Consider the following 20,485-nt stretch of genomic DNA (forward strand, 5'->3'; position numbering starts at 1 on the left):
TCATTGGGTCACCCTAGGAGCCATTCAGTGCAGTTATGGCTCAGGAGACGTCCTGGGGAGCTGTAAAGGTGGTGGAAGGCTGCTGGCTCTGTGCTGGTGATGGTTAAGGCTTAGAAGAATCCCTGGGAGCCATTTATAGCTTAGTGCAGCTGGGAGACTAGAATTTGGAGAAACCCAGGCGGTTCCAGCTTAGTGAAGCTAGTGGTCTGTGAAAGAGCTGGAATTGTGCCAGTAATTGGAGGTGGGAGTGCAGCTTTGTGAATCCTGTGGAATGCAGTCTCAGGAGAGGAGATTGAATGATTGGGAAGTGACCATTCATTGAGGCAGTCTGAGTGGGAGCGGCTTTTGAGGGAATTCAGAGGCTAGATCTTCGAAAGTGAGGATTCAAAATCCTTCATGAGGAAGACAGAGTTTCAATGGGATATTGTGACTCACAGTGGCCACTGATATCTTGGTGGGTTGCTGAGAAATCCATGGAATCTGTCTCGGTTGCATCTGCCATTTAATGCACAATGTGGTGTGTTCTACCACAGTCTGCCTGTTAATTCACATTTATCTCATGTTAATTCTGAACGTTAGAATATATTGTAAATTGTTTAACTTCTCTGACTTTGTTTAGGGTGGAATTTTACGGCCCTGTTGTGGCGAGCTGTTCAGAAGTCCATTGACTTCAGTGGAACTGTAAAATTCTACTGGCGTAAAATTCTGCCCAAAGTTTATCTTGTTTCTTTAAAGCTATGGTATCTTGTGTCCTTATTCTCCTAGCGTGCAACTGGGATTGCACACTTTGACTACTTCAAATAAAAAGTTACTGTTGCTTAACTGGATCGTAATATGAATAATTACCAGCAGCAGGATGAAAACTGTAACTCCCCTGGTGCAGCACCCTCTGATATAAAGAATATGTCAACAGGAACAATAATTTCCTGATTCTTTTCTACCTGGTTGCCTTGTGTTATGGGCTGTAGTGATGAGCTTTTGAAGTACTGTGGTTCCACAGGAACTGGCTGAAAGCTATAATTTCCATCATCTATTTCCGTGTTTGTCCACAGCAGCTGGAAATTCTCAGCACAGAAAACCCTGGTGAAATGTCTAACTGGAGACCCTAAGCAGGAGGGAAGGCCTATATGAAATAATTTCTTGCAGACATTTCAAACTTTAATGATCCTGTTTTATGGAGACCTACAGTGAGTTTTTTTTTTCAGAACTGTTTTTTCTTTAATGCATTGGTTATGCCATAAATGCCCGAGGCTATAAGTTGACTGGGGTGAAAAAATGAAAACTGCTGTCAAAAACAATATGAAGAAACTGAGCAATTTGGCTGCTTTTGGAGTAAATGGTATTGTCGCTGGGCTAGTAATCCAGAGACCCAGGGTAATGCTCTGGGGACCCGGGTTTGAATCCCGCCACGGCAGATGGTGGAATTTGAGTTTAATAAAAATCTGGAATTAAGTCTGATGATGACCATGAAACCATTATCGATTGCTGTAAAGTCCCACCTGGTCCTCTAATATCCTTTAGGGAAGGAAATCTGCTGTCCTTACCTGGTCTGGCCTACATGTGACTCCAGACCCACAGCAATGTGGTTGACTCTTAAAAGTGCCCTCTGAACAAGGGCAATTTGGGATGGGCAATAAATGCTGGTCTAGGCAGCCATACCCACATCCCATGAATAAAAAAAAACTTGTTGGTTCTTCAATGTTATCTTTGAAAGACAAACTGAGGGATTTTATTTCTCAGTATTTTACTAGTTATTGGTTCTTTATTTGTACTTCTGCCACTTTTAATTTGTTTGTATTTGGACAATCAAATCTAGAGCTTAACTGTATTAAACTTGACTTCTGGCTTTCCAGCATGAATGAGGCCTTAGGAAAGATCAACAGTTATCCACAATCACTACACGCTTTGCAGAGCTTTGAGAGCTTATTCCTGGTCAGAAAAGAGCTCGACAGAAGAATTGATGCCAAAATATGCATCGTCAATCTAAATGTGCTCCCTTATATATCAAAGGCACATGAAATTCCTGGGCTTTCACACTTCCTCAATAAATTGCGCCCTTGTGTTTAATATAATTCACAGCCTTGCTGCATTGCTTCAAGCTGAACAATTAATAACATTCATATGGAAACTCAAGAGCTAGAGCTACACAAAAAGGTCATCACAGTTTTACTTTGGAATCACCTATTAAATTCTACCAGCATGTACATTTAAGCCTCTCAAATTAACAGGTAATTTACACTAACTCTGTTCAGAAACTGAATTAGTTCTCTATCACCAAGTCCTGTACAGCCCTTTATTGTTCCATTCCACATACCAGTCACCAGCTCTGCCACAATCAATCTACGGCTCATATGCTTACTGTCTCAAAACACTCTGTATGCAAATATATTTTCTTTCCTTCCTGTTACCTGACCAGGGATTCTCGCTGCAAACCCCCAGGCAATATGGTTGACAGATAGGTTCTTGATTGGTAAGGGGATCAAAGGTTACGGGGAGAATGGGTTTGAGAAACTTATCAGCCATGATTGAATGGCGGAGCAGACTTGATGGGCCGAATGGCCTAATTTCTGCTCCTATGTCTTATGGTCTTATGGTCAGAGGTCTTATCCAATTTACCTTTCACACTTCTGCTCTCATCTCTTCCTCCCTACCAGAACCACAATAGGATTCCCCTTGCCCTTACTCTCCACCAGCTCCAGCATAATGCCACCATTTATTTTCAATATTGTCGATTATTTTGGAATGCTGTGGATTGTCTCAGCTGCTGTGGGGGAATTTGTCACAGCTGCCCGAATGTTAGCAGAGTTTTCAAAGCAGGTTGTTGGATATAGTTTGGACATAAGCCTCCCCAGTGAGATGAAAGCTCCTTTTATAAAAGTATTTATTTTTTTCAGCTTTGTAGTTACAGAGCATCAATCAGGCAGGGAAAAGTGCCAGGGAGCAGCTGCATAGTTAACACAGTGTGAAGGAGATATGCACTCTACTGAGTGCCTCCTTCACTTACATATCTATAAAACATCTTTGGATTTTCCTTGATTTTGCTTGCCAATCTTTTTTCATTCCTTCTCTTTGCTTTCCGAATATTTTTTTCATTTTACCATTGCACTGTGTTTAGTTCTTTTTGTGTTTATTTTGTGCATTTTTCTTGTTTTTGGATAGCAGCCATGGTGAATTATGAAAATCTTTCCATGTATACCTTCTCTAGTCTCAGTTTTTATTTCTTTTCTTGTCCCATTACCATCATCCTTTTTGCCACTCAGCAGACGGCAGAATGCAGGAGTAAGGTCAGAAAGAATATTAAGATAGAAACGAAATACTGCGGATGCTGAAAATCTGAAACAAACACAGAGAATGCTGGAAAAGCTCAGCAGGTTGGAAAGCCTCTGTGGAGAGAGAGAACCAGAGTTGACGTTTTGAGTCCGTACGATCCTTCTTCAAGAAAGAACATCACTGCTGAAATCAAGCTACAACATCTAGCCTTCTACCAAGCCATTAGGTTTAAAGTTTTAAAGCCTCCTTGAAAGCTTATTTCTGAAAGATCCTGAGTTTTGTCTGGAAAAAAGAGCCACATGAGGGTACATGTTATTAACATTTCTAAAATCTTTCTTTTTTATTTTCAAAAAAAGCTTCATCTGCCTAAGGGAGCTTTTCTGGCATGTACCCGCGCGCACGTGTGAATTTCTGCACACGCACTCCTAGCCCCGCCCCCACACACAGGCAGCACTGAGCGCTGCAGTGCGTGTTTCATGCTGGGCAGGCCTTAATTGGCCCGCCAGCATGAAATCGCGGTCAGGCCCCAATCGCGGGCGCCGGTCGCTCTCGCGGCTGCTGCTGGGCCCACCCGACGAGCGCAAAATTCTGCCCCTAATCAAACATAGAACAATTGAACGTTGCAGTTCCACTCCGTGCCCTTTCCCCGTAGCCCTGCAAGTTTTTGCTTTCAGGCGCTGATTTAATTGCTTTTTGAAAGCTACAATCGAATCTGCCTCCAGCACCCTGAGTTGTTTTAATGTAGTTCGCAAGCTGGGGTTACTTTCATTTGCCCCCCTTGTGGACTGTGTCCCTTCACCCTGGCAAAGACCCTCTAAAGCGTTTCGCACTTATCTTCATTGTTTTTTTTTTCTGACTGCTATATGGGTCGCTATCTGATAATGAGAGAGGGAATGGCTGCTGCCTCACATTCCTCACAATAATTAAAACAAAAACAAAAAAAAAAATGCAGAACATTCGAGGTTTAGCAACTCAGGTGCTTGTTTCATGTGGCCATAATTGGTGGTCTGGGCCTCAGCCCCCATTGACACTTAAATCTGCCAGCCGTTTTGTGTGGTGAATTTGAAGAGTCTCATCGTAACAAGCCTTACCAGGATGAAACATTACTCCGGTAGCACATTCCTCTCAGATCACTTCTTTCAAATCAGATTCTCTTGGAGTCGATTCTCGGAACAAGCTGCTACATATGCAGCCCACTAGAAAATCAGCTATGATGGAAATGAGCTCCTCGAGAGAATTGAATACAAATCATGGCTCAAACTTGGGGATTTGTTGGAAAGGTTCATGGAACTCCTCCAGGCTCAACGTAATTTATCACTTTTTAATCAGTATTTTTTCTCATGGGGTGAATTAGCATTAATCTGTCAGAAAATGGGTCCAACTATTAAACTCATTGCGCCCAATCTCCCTTTGCGCAGTATCAATTACTGTCCGCTTAGGTATTAGGACTGTTGAATAGCTCTCAGCAGCTTATTCTCATCCACAGCTTTAGAAGGCTGTGCTGTGTAGTGAAGCAAATGAAATCCAATCTTCAAAATCTGACATTATTAAGTGACACTTCATAAATGGTGAACTCAGTCACACGAGGAAAGGGAAAATGCTGAAGAATGACAGTACATTGCATGAACAGATTATTTAGTCTGTAGGTTGTAGACCATTTAGCGTGAACGCTTCTTCTGAACTGTTTTCCCAGCAGATTTTGCAACCCCCCCAACCCCCACCACCCCGCCAATCTCCTATTTATTTGAACTGACTCAATTTGCATTTTGTAAACTCTGTACAGAATTGAACAAAGGCTTTGATGAAGTAACAAAGAGGGTTGATGAGGGTTGTGCAGTTGATGTGTTTACGGGCTTTCAAAAGGCGTTTGACAAAGCACCACATAGCAGGCTTGTTAGCAAAAAATAAAAGCCCTGTGAGATCAAAGTGTTATGTGGATATGACATTGGCTAGAAAGGGGTAGAAAGCGGAGAGTAAAGAATGGTTGCTTTTCAGACTGGAGGAAAATGCACAGAGTTGTCCTCCAAGGGTCAGTATTGGACCACCGCCCTTCTTGATACATATCAATAACCTGGCCACAGGGCATAATTTTAAAGATGGCAGAAACCACGAAACTCGGAAATATAGGAAACAGTGCCGAGGATAGTGACAGATTTCAGGAGGACATAAGCTGGTGAAATGAGTAGATGGATGAAATTTAACACACTGAAGTGTGAAGTGATACATTGTAGTAGGACCTAACCTAATGGAAAAGTTTTAAAGGGTCTACAGGAACAGAGAGATCTGTGGGTGTATGTACATAAATCTTTGAATGCCCCTGAACTGAACACTTAAGGACAGTTAAGAGTCAACCACATTGCTGTGGGTCTGGAGTCACATGTAGGCCAGACCGGGTAAGGACAGCAGATTTCCTTCCCTAAAGGACATTAGTGATCCAGATGGGATTTTATGGCCAGGATTTTCTGTGCCCGCTGGCGTCGGGCGTATTCGGTGGCATGAGCAGATAATATGGTGTGATTGGTTTCACGCCAGCGTCGTTTACCATCGTGAGGTCGTCCACTCAGCCTGCCGATGGTGGGCTGTGTTCCCAGCCATCAGGCATCGGGAGCCTCATTGTAATACATCTGCATATCATTATTAGGCCTGCCTACCAGAACAGTCACCACCCCCCTCCCCCCCCCACTGGATCACCTGTCCACGTCAGCGGGAGAACACTCCGACGTGTTTCACAACAGCACGTAAGCAATGTGCACCTGGCGAGCTGCACTTCACTCAGGACTTCAAGGTTTGTTTGTCTACCTTGCTTTGGTCAGCAATCGCAGTCATCAGCGCCAGGCTTCACAGACAGCACCACATCACTTTTAGGGGGGCTCATGGCAAGTCTTTACCTGCCAGATCAGCCATATGTGGGTGGCTTTTCAATGGCTGCAGGGCTAGGGCTTGCTTAGAGAAAGGGGAAAAGTGGCCTCAGGTAAGGGAAAAGGCTACAGGACCAGGGCTGTACTGCAGAAGGAAGGTAATCTAGGGTGAGTGGGGGTAGAGGGGGTGCAAATGTTGATCTGTGCAAGTGGCCTCAAGATGGTGTTGCCTCAGGAGGCAGTCTCCAGAGGAGATGAGGCCAGATGGACATGTGAGGGTATCTATAAGAATGGGTGGTGATGCCCCTTGAGCTGGCAATGAGTGAGATGCCAGTGAATGTGTGGTGGGCTTGAGTGTGTGAGTTTAGAGTGATGAGATGGTTGCCATAACCTGGCTGCACAGATGAGATCATTCATCCTCTATCTGCATTGGACGGCCAACATCTTCTGTGCAGCATTGGCACTGATCACCACTCCGATTGCCTACCAAGCCAGAATGGTAATATAGCTGTCCCTCCTGTAGCCAGAGCTGGGGTAGAGGACATCATAGCCCACCTCCACAGTGTCCAAAGGGTGCTCGAGGGCTGCAGTCTTCTTGCCTTTCGGGGCCATGTCTTGTTTGCTGCAGCCTTGGGCTGGAAGCACTGAGCGCAGCTGTGCTTTAAATGTGTTGCCTGGCGTGATGAAGCAGCGAGGTGATGGAGTGGCGGGAAAATCAGAGCTCGCCTGCCATGGAAATGGCGTGTTTCCTGGGAATGCATAAATAATGTGGCGGGTTTGGAATGATATGGTGTCAAAACCCGCCATTGCAGCCGGCAAAATGTCATTTTACCTACCACCATGCTTAGTGCAATTCCACAATTGATGATGGTTGTTACGGTCACCATTACTGAGACTAGCTTTCAATCCCAGGTTTGTTAACTGAAGTCAAAGTCTACCAACTGCCAAGGTGGGATTTGAACCCATGTCCCCATAGCATTACCGCTATGCCACTGCCCCCCACCCCACCCCTCCTAGCAATCGTCATATATTTGTGGCCCCTAGTTCTGGTCTCCACCAGAAGTGGAAGCATCTCCTGTATGTCTATCCTTTGAAAGCCTTTCATAATCTTAAAAATCGATCTGGACAACCTGCAGCCTTCTCTTACGACCTCACTGAAGTATGCTGTGCAAAATTTTCTCCGGGAAAATGTCAACTTCGTTCAAAGTACCATTTAAAGGAAGCTTGTATTTCATGAGGAGGGGAAGACTGCTGGAAATTTGGCCAGGGCACTCTGCCATGTTTCTTATTTGATTTGGCAACAATAGATAGAACAAAGTAACAGGGTGACCCAGTCATGACAGCTTATACATGCGTGCCAGGTCTTTTTGTATTTTGCTGTGGAAAACACTTTTAATAAAAGATAACAATGGCAGTGGGCATTTGTGTACCACTGGGACAAGAGCACAGGAAACCAAATAGAGACATTTTAGGAGGGACACAAACAATGTTTTATAAATTGCCATACACCAGGAGAAATAGAAAATTGTCAAGGGAGTGCAGCCTGCTGCCATTATTTTCCGCAACCAGTTTTTGGAATGAATCAGCCTTTACCCAGAATAGTGCAATCCCTCTGAAGAAATTCAGCAGTGATACATCCATACAAGGTTGTATGGAACAGTTCCCAATGCATGTATGTGACTTGATGTACACACTCATAGAGGAATGTAATGAGGGAAGAAAGAAAAGAAGTGCTGTGAATGCTAAAAATCTGAAGTGAAAGCAGAGAATAAAAATGGACATTTGGTCAGTCAGCACCTGAAAGAGAAAGACCGGTTTTCATTTCTGTCTAAAAAAAAATGTTCCCATTCTGTGAAATTTCTGGCAAGGCTACTTTTACCTCCATTGCTAACTGCCTTGAGATGGAGGTGGGCCTTCTTCCTGTGATTATCTATACAATTAAGTAGCTGTTGTGGAAATGTGTCTCTTGAGCTTTACAAACATGCTCTATAAGTCTCTGTGGGATGACCTTAAATCCATAAAGGGAGATAGCAGCATTTATGATTTACAATTATTTGCTTGTGATAAGAGTCAATAATTAAATCAGTCAATGGAATTATAACCTCATTAGCAGACAAAGTTCGCTTGTGACTTAAGCTAACCTGGCAATAGAATACTCAAAACTAAGCACTGCAAACAGGTAGAACAGAGATCTCTTTCTTCCTCCGCAACTTCAGAGTCAACGCATAGGTTGGCTGAGTGTCAGGTGGCAATCCCCCTTTCCTGAAACTGTGACCTGCTCATGCTGAGGCACATCAGTTGTACTGCACCTTTGTATTACACTAACAATCCTATTTAGCATGGTAAGAATAATAGTAAAGTGATGGAGAGGGAAACATCCCATAGGAACTGCGTTAAGGATGACTCCGAGGGGAATGCAGATGTTGGGTAGGAAAATAACAAAGTTGAATGCTGCCAGCCCTGAAATGTGATCTTGATAATGGCTGAACCTAATTTTTAAAAAATCTGTTAAAAAAGTGTTTTCTAATCCTTAAGGCTGTTTGCAGCTAAGATCAGCGATTAGCAACTGTAAAATGGATGAATAATTTTATCACAGTAATGTCACTGATGCTTGGTCACACATTTGAAGGGAGCTGTTGAGTTTATGGAGTTGATACTGTGAACACAGAAAACACATACCACAGGGCACACTCTGGAATGGTGTCATAAAATGGATGGTAATATGAAGCATTCATATTCCAGAGTTGCATTACACATAGGTTCCAGCAAAGTTGTCTCAATGGACATAGGCAATAGTTTGACTCTCTTCCAGGACCTTCTGTAATCATTTTATTTTCCCAGGTCAATCAAATGTGTGTTTTTTTCTATTCAAGTAGACACGTAAGTCCCATTTGAATTAAATCAAGAATTTGAGATTGACTTACAAACAGTATAAGAGTCCACAATAATATAACCTAATCCTTCCATATCCAGGAAATGTGCCTCTCAGGTTGTACAAATATACTTTATTGCTGCTCAGTGCTATGACCCCCCAGTCCACAGAGGAAGATAATTGCATTTGTGGTTTACGATTGTGTGTGTTTGTGGTAAGAGCAAATAATTAAATCACTGGCTGGAATTCTAACATCTTTCGCAGACAGGCTTCTCTTGTGACTGAAATTCACCTGGCAATAGAATAATCAAAACAAAACGCTGGGAACAGAGCAAAACAAAGACCTCTTTCTTTCTCCGTGTTCTTTTCCTTTCTTTTATGAGAAATGTTGGACAATTTGGATTGTACATGATGTAATCTACAGGGCTGGCAGATGCAGAGACCACCTGCGTCGGTTCTGGAGATGCTGGGGTGAGGCCCATACATGGAAAAAAAACAAGGATTGCAAAAAAAAAAGGACAGTTGGTCTGCCCATATCTCAAATGTGAGAAAAATTAGGCCAGGTTCCCTAATCAGAACAGGCCACCACCTATGAATGCTTAACGCATTTGTTGCACCTGCCCAAAAAAGAGCCAAAGCAGGAATATAGTACATGCATTCGTACCCAAGCTTTACTGATTGGAAAACATGCACAAGTGAAAACTGTAGAAGCTAGACCATGGCTATTACCAGGGAGCAAACTACTTCTTCACTCCTCTCCTCTCTTGGAGGGACTAACTCTTGTTGGGATGTGGTTCTATTGGACAACTGCTACCTCTCATAGTTGTGACCCACCTGGCATTTTGTGCAGATGTTTTCAGTCTTTGTTTGCTCAGCTCAATCTCATCTTATCAAATTATTTGGGTGCAGAATGGGCCGGGAAGCACCAATTTCAAGGTGCTGTCTCTTGTGTCCCAAGCCTGCCTGAAATATATGTCTGGCCCCAAATTGGGTTGGACAGTTTTTGGGGAGCACATTGTGGTCCAAATGTATGTGTTAGGCCCCTGATATAAATGAGGGGCCCAATGCCTGTTTTACAACAATCTCTCATAAACAGGACTGTACAATCCAGAATGAGTGCACCCCTCAAGATTCGAAACAGCGATTACCAACAGAAGCCAAAAAACAAGCCCATTGGATCCAACCTGAGGGTTTTTAAATCTGGCCTGACACTGGAGTGGAGTTATACTGTATTTAGTGTGAGACCCAAGCAACATGAGATGATCTGCTGCAGTGAATTTAATGGGCGGTGGAGTTTCCTGACCCGTCACCCAAAGAGATGGTGGTGAATGCATTTGCACCTATCATGGCTGCCAAAGAGCTATTTAATGCTCTGAGGAGCATGAATTGGCTGGGAACGGGACATCTGTCCCTCACATGGGAAGAAGTCCCACCTCAGAGAGTTGCTGGCTGATCTGCTGGCGTCGCTGTAGTCCCACCTGCGCCATTGGGAGTAGTGGCCACTGCTGGGAGTACAAGCAACCTCATGTGTCAAAGTCCTGGAGCCAGGATGGAGCTGAGTGCTGGCCCCTGGTGGGGGAAGTGGGGGGTGCGGTGTGGGTGTGGTGTCACAGCATGGTTGAGAGAGGAGGTCGGGGGGTTGGTGTAGAGAGTGGTGTGTTCTTGTAAGGGAAGCAATGGAGGAGGGAGCACCCAGTGGAGGTGGTGGAGGTGGGGGAGGCATGGGGGAAGGGGTGGGGGGGGGGACAGTGGGGGCTTTGGGATGATGCAGATATTGGGTTGGTGGGCCCCGATCAGGAAAGGGAGTCCTTGAGGAAGGCACACTCCCTCCCCACCCAAGAAGCAGCCATTAAGTGGCCATTAATTGCCTGTAAAATTGATGACAGATCAGGGTCAGCTATGAAGGCAGCGGGAAGACCACCTGAGCTGAGGCGAGAATCTCTTGCCCTCAAAACAACATTAGACTGAGTGTAGCACCAGGAAGATTTAATAAAACTGAATCAATGGGGATTAGGAGTAAAACTCTCCAGCGGCTGGAGTCTTACTTGGCACATGGGAAAATAATTAACGTTGTAGGGAGCCAATCATCTCAGGCCCAGGAAATTGCTACAGGAGTTCCTCAGGTCAGAGAGGGGGTGGTTTGCTGATGATTGCACGTTGTTTAATTCCATTTGTAGCCCCTTAGGTAATGAAGCAATTCATGCCCACATGCAGCAAGACATGGACAACATTGATCTGATGTGGCAAATAACGTTCATGCCATGCAAGTGCCAACTAATGGCCATCACCACAAGAGAGAGCCTAACAACTTCATATTGACACTCAATAGCATTACCATAGTTAAATTCCTCCTCCATCAACATCCTGGGGTCAGCAATGACCAGAAACTCAATTGGACAAACCATGTAATTTTGTTTAAAGCAAAATACTGCGGATGCTGGAAATCTGAAACAAAAACAAAAAGTGCAGGAAAAACTCAGCAGGTCTGACAGCATCTGGGGAGAGAGAGAGACAGAGTTAATGTTTCGAGCCCGTATGACTCTTCTTCAGAACCCCATGTAATTTTGTTGACTGGCAGCCAACCAGTCATCAAATTGAAACATGCATGACTGACAGAGGATCAAACCATGAGTGAATGTAGCTATTGTGCTTTTATGTGTCAGATCCTTTGCGTGACAGGTAACACTCAGTTGGAAATATCCCACAGTTAACATTGATTTGCTTGCAGGATTTACCCACAGTGCTTTGCAAACCACGAATACATGATGTTCCGTCATTCCAATTTGCCCATCATAAGCCAATGAATACCGGCTTGAAAACTTAAGTAACATTGTTCTTCCAAGTGGATAAATAAAAGACTGTGAGTTACGTAAAATCCTTAGGGTTCACTAGGCCATTAATTAAATTATGGCAATAGGGTTGCATGATGTAATTTACTTAAAGGAGAATGGTTCGGGTGCTGAATTGGCTCAGGGCGGAATTGCCCCAGATTTGCACTAAGTGCGGTAGCTGGACCCAGCCGCGACGACGTGTTTACACATCGTATCGTCCAAAACCCGCCAAATTATTTATGCATTCCTGGATAACACGCTGTTTTGATGATGGATGGGCTCTCATTCGCCCGCCACGCCATCACCTCGCCTCTTCATCACACTGGGCGCCATATTTAAAGTCCAGCCACACGCACATCTCTCAGTGCATCCAGACCACGATTACTGCAGGGAAGATGTCCAAGAAAGGTAAGAAGCCTGCAGCCCTCCGGTTTAGTTATGCGACACTGGAACTCCTTTTGGATGCCGTGGAGGCTCGCTGGGGTGTCCTCTATTGCCCGCTCTGGCTGCAGGATAGGCAGCGGTGTTACCGACCAGGCTTGGGTGACGGTGGTCAGTGGTGGTCAGCGCCAATGTCCTGAAAAAGAGGACAGCCACCCAGTGCCACTTAAGAACGAATGGTCTCATCTGTTCCTCCAAGGTAAGTCACTCTTTTCATCATTCTCAACTCACGCACTCACAGACCCATCACACACCCACAGGGATCTCACACCTCAAGGGACAACACCACTAACCCCTGACACAAACCCTCACATCTCCATCAGGCTCATATCCTTTCGAGCTCACATCCTCCTTCCTGTCCATTGCCCCGCTCACCAAACAAACATTCCACGCAGTGCCGTGCGCCCTGCTCACTCTCTCTCCATCTGTTTTCATGCAGGAGAAGCCTGCTCACATCAGCAGGGAGAGGTCCCACATTAGGCCCCTCACTCACTTTGTGGACTGTGCCACTGCACTTACTGGTGAGGATATGGACTCTGCCTGCGGCAACGGTGAAGTCGGCAACGAACACCCACCCGAGGATCCTGCACCGCATCACCCCTCCCTCAATGTAAATGTGAGTGCTCTCTCTCCTGCTTTTGACTCTGCTGCCATGCACTAATTATCTCGACTTTGGTTCACAGGGAGCTCTGCCAAGGGACCAACACCCTCAGCCAGCCAGTCCCTCAGCTCCATCCACATCCTCATCTGCAGCCAAGAGGACTCCTCCTCCAGTGAAGAGGAGGAAATAAGCAGCCTGGAAGATCGGTTACTACATAGGGAGCAGCCCTCTGATTCTGGTGATTCTGGTGGTTCCAGTGATCCTGGAGGGAAAAGTGTGTGTGTGGCAGGGCCTTTCGGAGCCTCGTGCAAGCACCCTCCCACGCACGCTAATCCTTCACGTTTCACACTCATCTCAATGGCCAGAGCATTTTGAATGCTGCCTGCTGGGGTTTGCTTTCAGTTGTCCATCTAAGCTGACCTGCATCTCCGCCCACCCACTGACCACACTCCCATGCAGCACCTGAGCTCACCCACCATGACTCTGGCTTCACTTTCAATTTAGCCAGCATAGCCTGGTTTCACTGCATTGTGCGCTCCGCCGTCTTTTACCCTCCCCCGATCACCCATTTCCTCTCCCCCATCACAGTTGACCATCCCCCCCCACCATTACCTTCCACCTTCCCTCCGTTACTTATGAGCCACAACACTTTTCCTTCGGGGATGTCCAGGTGAATGTGCACGTTCCCTTCCTTCCTGAAAATCCCACCCCCATCCACATTCATCTACCTAACTTCCTCCTCCCTACCCCCAGGGTCTGTGTTCGCCTCCTGGACCCCACTAAGCACCCTCAATGTCCTTTCTATCACTACCTTCAAACCCTCACCCTCCCAACCTACCACATCACTCTGCCCTCAGTCATTCTAACCCTTCCACAATACCACGCCCACCCTCAGTTTACTCCCAGGGAGGCAGACATGGACCTATCAGGTCCTTCCTGTGCACATTCAACTGCACACTCCCCCCTCCGTACCCCCCCCGCCCAATGCAGCCACTCCCCTGGACTCCACCCCCACTTAGTCCCTCCCCCTTCCTGACTCCTTCCTCCACCCTCACTTCTTCTGCCAGCCTCAGTCCCTCCCCACTTCTGACTCCTTCCTCCAGCCTCACATTTCCTTCCAGCCTTACTCCTACCCCCTTCCTGACTCCTTCCTCCACTCTTACTTCTTCCTCAACCCTTACTCCCTCCCCTCTCCGCTTCCCTTCTTCCCATTGGACACCCTCCCCTCTCCGCACTCCTTCCCTTGCACATTGCACCCCCCCTCCCTCCCCCATACACCTACCTCCCCAGTTGTGGTCTTCCCCCTCCATTACTCCCTCCTCCCCCCTATTCTGCATCCCACCCTCCCAACCCTCCCCCTCGACACCTTAATTTCCCCCCTCCCAACCTCACTCCATCCTGACACCTTTATTCACCTCCTCCCAACCACACCTCCCTGACACCTCTTCCTCTCCCAGCCGATCCTAGCCCTTCCTCTTCCACCCCCTCGACCATCATTGTTGTGAGCATCAACGGTGACTTTCCAACTTCTGTGAGCTGCTTCGCAGCAGAGCCACGTCCATGAGGATCCACCCAGCGTGCCATGGGCCTTCCTCCAGTGTGCCGTTGGTGTCGGGCTCCAGCTTCTCGGATGTCCGCGATGTGAGCAAGGCCCTAATGGTAAGTCCCGACTTCTGCACGTCACAGTTGTCGAGACGTGTTCTGCACCGGCATGTTTTCCCACCGACGTGGGGAGACGGTCCAGCAGGGGTGGGACAATTCTGGTCGGCAAGCCTAATAAGGATATGCTGATGTATTACAGTGAAGTTCCTGACATCCGGTAGCAGAGAACACAGCTCATTGGAGGGCTGAGCAGACAATCGTGAACTGGCTTCACACCGTCGTGAAACTGATCACGCCATTCACTATTCACACCACCGAACATGTCCGATGCCGACGGGCACAGAATATCCCGGCCTCAGTTAACATCTGCTGCACTGAGCTTTAATAGACCAGAATTTTCAATGTTTAATACTTGATCTGTGTTAGGTTAGCTAGCTGCTGGTGTAAGGGCACAGTGTTGAATCACTATCCTATGACTTCCTATATTTTTATTCACTCCTGGGATGTGGGCATCATTGGCAAGACCATCATCTATTAGCCACCTCTAATTGTCCTTGAGAAGGTGATGTTGAACTGCATTCTTGAACCGCAGCAGTCTTTGTAGAGTAGCATTTTAGGGGAAGTTCTCAGAGAATTTCCAGAATAAATGTTGATTGTGGCTTGTTAAAGTGCCCCTAAAGCATACCAATGTATTTCAAAAGTCCTCCAGTGGCAAGTGAACAGTAAATCTGATAAACGTTTAAATAGCTTTCCACACCCTCTTCTCCAATTGGTTTAGTCCCATTCAGCTGCTGTTAGGATAGGGTATTAGGTCAAGCACTAACCACCAAAGTGCTGCGCAATCTTATTAATGAAAAATAACGGGCAGCTTAAGTGACATTGAACTGTTTCATGATCCTCCGGGTGGCTGTTCCTAACGTAATCCTCAACTCCTTTAACAAGATGGTGCCCCATGCTAAAATTGGAGAACATTGGTGTGTCAGATGAATATAGCATCTCGGCCACCTCAGATGCTCTTTAAAGTACATTAAGTGCATAAATTATCAGTGAAAAAGCCATTCCCGTCACCACCTTCCACCGGTTTAGTGCTATTGAGTTTGCCTTTCTGTTATTATAGAGCAAACTGAGTGAGTGGACAAAATGTCCCAAGTTACTTACTCGCCATGGAGCTATCTTTGAATGCGCTGTCCATTTTCTTAACCTAGTCTCCCAAACAAGCAACACTTGACTGCAATTTTAACCCAGGCCCGAATTTGGAAGCTGCTCCGACTTTCCTGTCAGGCCAACACAGGACAAGTGAGGATCAGCCCCATAAGGGGCTGAATGGTCATTGTTTTTTCTTCCTTTGTGGGGCCGGGAGTGCTCCTCTGGGCACATCTGTAGGGAAAAGTCCCTACCTTCTCCCACATCCCCCTCCATCCTGAACATGAGACCTCCCCACCGCCCCACCACCGAGCATCTCCAGAATCTGATCCCGCCACCTACAGTGTATCAATGCCTGCCCTCCACATGATTTTTATTTTCCTTCCTGATGACTTCCTGCTTGTTTTGGGTATCGAGTTGAGCACCGGGATTTAAAGGTGGCCCAGAGCTATTATAAACTGAACCTTATTTATGCAGCAGTGGCTGAATTTCCAACTCACTGCGTCACCCATTTACCCTGCCCTCCTTTCCAGAATTAAAATCATGCCCTTTTAAAAGCCAGCAATATTTGCCTATGTGTAGCCTATTGTTTGAACATTTTAGAAAAGGCTGCTTTATATCGTGTGCCCAGATTTTCCTCTCAAAACTTGCAAATGTAGACAGTCAGTCTTCTAACAGGAGAGCAAATCCACAGTCTCAGCAAAAGTGAGAGATTTTCACTCAATCTTTAGCCACTTAACCCTTTGCCCCGATTGTCATTCAATAGAAACTTTTCTTCTGCTGAGGGCAAAGAGTAAAATGGCCTACGCAGTAATTATGCTAATAGGACTCTTTAACAAATGACTGAAAAAAATGGGTAGCGCCTTAATAGAAGATGGCATAAGATGCCGGCTTGGATCTGATGAGGACCGACACATCTATTGTAAGACAGCATTCAGACGACGTGCCATTTTCAAGCAGTTGTTGGCTCAATGAAAATAGTGCACATTTGGTCGTTCAATTGAAATGGCCCCTTGCTATCCTGAAGTATCTGCTGCCACATTTCCATTTACTAGAGCACAGATCAAAACAAGAGTTTCTGCAGGATCTCTTTTATAGCCTCTGACAGCTGACTGATTAGCTTAGCTAACTGAAACAGCCACTCTGACACAATAAGGGTCTTTGAGTGGTAGGTATTGTGGCCTAGAATTTTTTTTTATATACACAAAGTGAAAGTCGAGGGAGGTCAAGCCTGTTTGTTGGAGGTGAAAGAATCTGAGGGAGTATTTTCAAAGAAGGTACCATTTTATGCTAATATCAAACCATGCCTGATAAACTCCCAACATGAGTGTGGGAGTTTACAACTCAATGAGGTATCTGGAAAATCAAAAGCGTTAAATTATGATTTTTTCTTTTGTTGATAAATCTCTGCGCAACTGATATTATGCTGAATTTATACTGTGCTGAACTAAGGGCAGTATGATACTGGCAGCAGAAAATTATTGGCTGTTCCTTTGTCAACGGAGGGCTGTGTTCAAACGTATTTCTGGAAATAGTTGAGCTTAGGGTGGAATTTTACAGCCCCTCCCGCCAACGGGATTTTCCGGTCCCGCCGAAGTCGATGGACTTTTGGATGGCTTGCCGCATTTTCTGGCCGCACCCCTCACCACGACGGGACTGTAAAATTCCGCCCGTAGTCTCTGTAATAAATCACAAGGCAGAGAGTGTCCCACTTTCAGCTTTGGGGGAGCAAGGTGTAAAAGAACTTGACCTTGGCTTCAGGAGGCCATTCTATCCTGGTCTATTCTGGGGAGGTAGTGGCATGGTGGTATTATCATTGGACTAGTAATTCAGAAATCCAGGGTAATGCTCTGGGGACCCAGGTTTAAAGCCCACCACGGCAGACGGTGAAATTTGAATTCAAGAAGAAGCTGGAATTAAAAGTCCGATGGTGACCACAAAACCATTGTCGATTGTTGTAGAAAAAACCCACCTGGTTCACAAATTCCCTTTAGGGAAGGAAATCTGCCATCTTTACCTGGTCTGGCCTACGTGTGAATCCAGGCCCACTGCAATGTGGTTGACTCTTAAATGCCCTCTGAACAAGGGCAATTGGGGATGGGCAATAAATGCTGGCCTAGCCAGCGACTCCCACAATCCATGAACGAATAAAAAAATCAGAATTCGGAAAGCTTGCTCAGATCACACCACTTCATAACCATATCTCCTGGTAAGAAGAACAAACTAATCAATCGGAATAAATGAAGCCAAGTGAGAATAATAGGAGAAGCAGTCCACTGGCAGTATTCTTGTCCCTTAATCAAAAAGTTCTAGGTTCAAACCCCACTCCAGTTCCTCAGCATCTATTCACTTCAGAACAGCAGCCCTAACTGATTTTCCATCTTAAACCCATCTTTCTAATCTCATCCTCTTTCCAACTGTTCCATTGCCTTCCTCCAATCCCATGGGTGTGACATTAATCACCATCCCACTCCATATCACCCTCCAAAATGTTTGCTGCCTCACAAACCAGGCCCTCATCATTTGTGACCTAATCCTGGATGGAACAAAGACCTGACCAACAAGAGGTTTATTCCTTCCCTCTTACTGAAGCTTACACGTTCCATCATTGGCCCCGCCCCACCATTACTTTCTATGGCTATTGCGCAAATCTTATTACCAAGCCCCCCACCTCAAGCTCTCCCCCTGCTCCTTATTGTCTTCCTTTGAGTACCTCACCATGTTCCAGCTTTCCTTCCTTGCATTTAAAATATCAGCCACATTGTCACACTGCCAAGCCTCATCCAGACTTCTTCACCAGATCTGTGCCTGAGGGAATGCCGCACTATCAAGCGTGCAGTCTTTTCAATGAGATGTTAAATCGAGCTCTTCTCTGCCTTCTCAGGTGGATGTATAAGATCCCATGTTACAATTTCGAAGGAGATCAGGTGAATTTTATCCAGTGACCTGGCCAATATCTTTCTCTCAATTGACACCTAAAAACAGATTATTTGATTTTCATCACATACTTATTTATGGGAGTTTTCTGTTTGCAAATTGACTATCACATTTTCTACATTACATCAATGACAACTACATTTCAATAATTACATTATTGGCCACAAACTGCAATGGGACATGCTGAGCTTGTGAAAGAGGTTAAGTAAATGCATGTTTTTAAATTTCCTTTTAAGCTTCTGCACTGAGTAACTCTTCATCTTTAGTAAGAGTAAGTGTGGTTTACGTTAGACCGCTCTTTCCTGCCTACCCTACCCCCTTATCCTCATTCAACCTCACTTTTCACAAAAATGCCCCAGCCAGGCTGATGATGATCCACTCAACCTCATCCAATCTCATGGTCTCATCACTCCTTAGGTCTCAATCATTGATAAGACTCAATCTGACCACTTCCTTAACTCCCTTCCTCACCACCTCCTCCTGGCCCCTACCTCCCTACAGCCTTGTAAGCCACATCATGGACCCATAGAAAAAGAATTCTCCCTTTCTCACTTGGCAGTTCACTCTCTAAATCCTGACATTCCCCTCCCATGACACATCAGTCACTACTGACCTGCTAAATCGTTCCCTCAGCTCTATACCACTGACTGCTTTGTTTCCACTAAGTCATTCTGCCACTCCCCCTGTTAAAGTTCCCCATTAGTACAGTTTCCCCAGATAAACCAATTAGCTTGTATGGGGAAAGTGAAAATCCACGTGCTGGTAGCTGGCTTGGGTTTGTTTGCCTTCCCCATTTGTTTCGACAATCCATGCTTACTGTAAATGGGTTTTGCTGTATTTAGAAGGATCGTAAGATCACACAGAACAGGGGGCCATTCTGTCCACCGTGTCTGTACTGGTTCTTTGAAAGAACTATCTAATTAGTCTTACGCCCTTGCTGTTTTCCCATTGCCCTGCAAATCTTTCCTTTCAGGTATTTATCTCGTTCCCTTTTGAAAATGATTATTGAATTTGCTTCCACTGCCCTATTAGACAGTACACTCTAGATCCTAACCAATTGTTGAGTACAAGCATTTCTCTCGATCTCCCCACTGATTCTTTTACCAATTATCTGCACTCTGTGTCCTCTGGTTACAAACCTTTCTCGTGTGGAAACAGTTTCTCTCTATCTTTAAAACAACCCTCATAATTTTGAACAACTATCTTAAATTTCCCTTTCATTAGTTCCTGCTCTGAAAAAAACAATCTCAACATTTTTTTTTAATCCCTTCAGAGAACTGAAGCCCCTTATCTCTGATATGATTCTTATGAATCTCCTCTGCGCCCTCCCCAAGATCTTGACATCCTTCCTGAAGCCTGGTGCCAAGACCTGGACACAATGGGCTGAATTTTCAAAGAAGGTTGTGGTCAGGAGTGAATTGAGGCAGCTGGCCTAGAATTTGGCATCGCGGGCTGTAGCGTTGGTGTGTCGCTACGATCCCGGCTCAGCTACATTCAGTGAGGCCAGGCTGGGTCACAAACAGCTACTCACTCGCAAATGGCACGTAGCCAATTTAAATCAAATTTATGAAACTAAAATGCCTACTGAGGCCCCGTTCCCATGTCAACCTGGATTTCCTGTTGGCATGTGGGCAGCCACATGAGGTGGCAAAATGGTAATGTCACTCTATTATGGCTAATGCTCTGGGGGCATGGCAGCTAATGGAATTTAAATTCAATTAATACATCTGGAATATAAAACTAGTCTCGGTAATGGTGACCATGGCAACTATCATCAATTAACCCATCTGGTTCGCTAATGCCCTCTAGGGAAAGAAGCCCACATCGGCTTGGAATATGTCCAGGCAACATGGTGGCCTCAGGTCAGGGAAGGTGGGGAGGAGTGCTTGAGCCCACAGACGGTGTCTCTCCCTGGCACCTGTCATGGCCG

The sequence above is a fragment of the Cetorhinus maximus genome, chromosome 2 (genome assembly GCF_964194155.1).
Source record: "Cetorhinus maximus chromosome 2, sCetMax3.hap1.1, whole genome shotgun sequence".
Taxonomy (NCBI): domain Eukaryota; kingdom Metazoa; phylum Chordata; class Chondrichthyes; order Lamniformes; family Cetorhinidae; genus Cetorhinus; species Cetorhinus maximus.